Source organism: Chiroxiphia lanceolata, chromosome 17 (genome assembly GCF_009829145.1).
Source record: "Chiroxiphia lanceolata isolate bChiLan1 chromosome 17, bChiLan1.pri, whole genome shotgun sequence".
Lineage (NCBI taxonomy): Eukaryota > Metazoa > Chordata > Aves > Passeriformes > Pipridae > Chiroxiphia > Chiroxiphia lanceolata.
In genome coordinates this window covers 12,418,320-12,422,045 of record NC_045653.1, presented here as the reverse complement: position 1 = coordinate 12,422,045, position 3,726 = coordinate 12,418,320, and positions in this window count along the sequence as shown.

Below are 3,726 nucleotides of genomic sequence, written 5' to 3'. Positions count from 1 at the left end.
GTGGCTTTACTTTTTTTCTTCAGTGCTCTGGCACCCATTGGGTTTTGTTTGGGGTGCCTCCCTGCAGGAGCACCAGGAGCTGCTGTTCCAGCAGGATCAATGTGATCGAAGCCTTTTGGCTTTGGGGGTCTTCACATCACCCTGGGAGTTAATTCTGGAGGCTCTGGGGAGGCTTAGGGGGTTCTTCAATTAACTGGTCTGCAACAGCCTCTGTGGGCAAACAGTAATTGTTTCATATGCCTCAGAGAGTATCTGCAAAGCCGATTATGTTTTATACTGATTTACAAATCTTCCCTTAAAGGAACTATATTTAGCACTGCTCTCACAAAGCCGTGCAGGGGTTGGGCACGTGGCGCTGTGGGAGCAGGAGGGAGCTGGTGCGGTTCCTCCCGGTGAAAACCACCTTTGTGTGGTGGTGTAGGAACTAGGGTGGGGTTTTCAAAGACATGAATGTGACAAGGTACTGGCTGTCCTTCCTTGCCTTTGAGAATCGAGTTTTTGTTGTTTTTTTAAGAACTGGAACAAACGCCTCTGAAAATATGTGGCTGTTAATGCAGCTGTCTGTGCAGTTTTGTGCCTCAGCGCACCGGTGCGTTCCCTTCCCTGCGTGCTCAGCAGGGATTGCTGTGTAACCAAAGAGTGTTGGCTTACACACCTGCACAAGGTGAGAACTCACTCCTGGCTCACCAGCAGGTCAGTCTGTGAGATCCCAGGTTGTGATGGTCATCAGGAAGGGCTGGGAGTGCCGAGGGAGGTGGGCAGTTGTGCTGCCGACATTTCGATGGGGGGTGAGATGCTGTGGGCTTCATCCATCTGCTTATTTGGGCCAAATGTTGCTGTGTTCCCTGGTCAGTTCCAAACTTCATGTGTGTTTATCTTTGGGACTAGATAGAAAAAGCATAAAATGTGCCTCATACCATCTGAAAAAAAAAATGACCTGATAAAACACTTGGGTGAAATGTCACTGCAGACACGGCGCCGGTCTGCTGGACTGAGGCCGGGGGACATATTTGCCAGTGATTTCAATGGCTTTGGGATGTGCCACAGGCATCCACTGCCTCTGTCTTGTCTGCTGGAAGGCAACAGTAGGTAGGAATTGGTTTCTTTATTTGTATTTTCATAACAACATTTAGCCAGAAGTTTAATAAAGGCCAGTGGCCTCACAGGCCTCTGTGGGTGCTGGAGCAGATGAAACTGTGGTTGTGCTGGTCCAGAACGTGGATCAGTGCTCCTGGCTGTGAGATACCCAGGGCAGTGGGTGGGGGGAAGGCATGGAGTGGAGGTGAGCTTCACCTGGGAGAGAGCAGCAGCACTGGGAAAGTGCCCCAAATCCTGTGCCAGGCATCTCCTTGTTACTGACCTGCCTGGTTTCTGCTGCCTGTATCAGTGAAGCAGCTGTCCCAGAGAGATCATCTGTCCCATTGATGGCCACAGCAGATGACAGCCATTGACTGCTGCAGGGTTTGAGGCTTTTTGTGTGCTGTCCGGGGAATGGAGGAGGAAAGGATGTGTTAAAACAGGACACCAGTTGCTTCATGAAACATTTTTCTTCACCTTAAACTCTCTCTGTGTGTATCTTCACAGTTTTTCTGATGTTCTTCAAGGGAAGATTAATGTTTGTCTTGGGAGACTGAGAAGCATCAAACAGGTGTGGTGTGTTCTGACCAGCCCAGCAGCAGCAGCAGGAAACACCCAGGATTTCCTCTAGGAAACCCCAGGAGCAGGCAGGGGATTCCAGGGACCAACCAGCACGGGGCAGCCCCTGGATGGGAATGTTTAAGGAAAATGAGCACTTTGGGCACAGAAATACCCCCTCAGCACAGAGCAGCCTGAGGGGCTGGTGTTCTACATCCCGTCAAGGCTGGATTCTGGGTTTGCAAATCCATGTCCCTTGGCTCAGAGATGTGATGGGTTGCAGCCTGGCTGCCTCGTGGTGGCCCAGTGTCACGCTGCTGCTGACAGAGCAAATCTGTGTGACAACTAATAGTTAATCAGAAACAGATTTAGGATCTTGTCAGTTCTTCTTGGGAAGAATTAAGTCTTGTCCCTTCTTTCTGAGAAGAGCTAAGTCTTGTTTCTTCATTCTGGGAAGAGATAAGTCTTGTCCCTTCTTTCTAAGACCTAAGTCTTGTTTCTTCTTTCTAGGAAGAGGCAAGTGGCTGACTGTCAGCCCGTAGCTCTGCTGCCAGCACCCAGCTGGCTCTCACCAGTCCTTACTGTTTGTGTGTCAGCCCAGCCTGCTGTGAGGCGCAGGATGGGGACCCCAGGGAGGGACGAGCCAGGGGCTGCTCCCCTGGGAGGCTGCGTGAAGGGAACAGGCAGGCACAGAAAGGCTCTGGGAGTTACAACTCCACGGGATGGCCATGCTGGAGAGGCAGACACCATCTCTCCATGGTGTCTCCTGCACATCCTGTGGCCATGGAAGAGAGGGTGTCTTCCTGCAAGGGCAGAGAGGGACCTCCTGCCGTGTGGGGTTTATGGGTCTTTCTCTTGCTGTTTGATGGTGCCTCAAGTGTCTTGTTGGCTCAAGGAGGGTAAAAATGTGTCCATGTGTGGGGGAGGAGGGAGACCTTTGGAGGGGCAGCGGCGTTTGGAAATCCCACAGATTTGTTCCTGTGGAAGCTCTGATTTATGGGAGTTTGTTCTAGTTTTGATCCATCAATGAAGGTAAGTTAAAGGTCCTCAAGTCTAAAATGAGTTTACAGTCAGTTCTTGGCAAGTCAGCATCTCCAGCGAGCCGAGGTGTATCCGTAACCTCCCTGACACGTGAATGCTCCCGCCTGGCTTTGGCACTTGGGCTAGTGCTGAATTACAAACCCTCCCACACAGTAGATGCTGGAAATATTTAATTCATAATTTACTGCTTGCGCAGCAAGAATGTGAGAGGGTCTGATGGATACAACGTGGGACCACATCAGTGACCCGGGATGAGCACAGGGAGATGGATGCAGCACAGGACCATGTCAGTGATCCAGGATGGGCACAGGGAAGCTGACCCCAGTTCTGTGGATAATGGAGGACAAACCTGAGAGCCATCCCCTGCTGCCAAACCATAACCACAGCGTTTGGAGTCCGTTCCGAGCTCGTTTCTCGTCGGAGCAGCCTTGCTCTGCCGAGGCTCAGATGGATGGGAGTGACCTTCAGGAATAGCTGTGCTAATGTTTATTTTATCAGGACCCGACTCCGAAGCAGTGGAGCTGCTGGTTATTTTTAACCCAGGCGCTGAGCAGCTGGAGGCCTGGCTCAGCAGAGCCCAGTAACAAATGCTCTAAAGCAGGGCCGTGCATCATTGCTGGGTTGAGGAATGTTCCTGACAGGGAAGGCAGTGCTCATTGTGCCATTAACTCCTTCGGGGTTCTTTGGAACTCCCTTTGCTCTTGGGAATGATGTCTGGAGGGTTGGTGTGGCCCCCACTGTTCGCCCTGCCTGCAAGAGAACCCTCATTCCCATCCCTCCTGGAACTCCTACCCTGTCCCCATGCCATGGGGTGACCGTTCTGTCCCCTGGGAGAGCTGCTCATCATTCTTCATCGCTCCCTGGGCCAGACCTCCCCTCTGACCCACTACACCCCGTGGGGGTCCCAGCCCCCAGCTGCCTTTTTTTGTTGCATTTGAGAAAAGCAGGACAGGGAGATGTGGTGGTTAAAGCTCCACAAGGTAAGGGGAAATGGATCACATGGTTCTCTGGGAGGGTTGTCTTGAAAGGTTTTGTTGGCTAAATGATGTG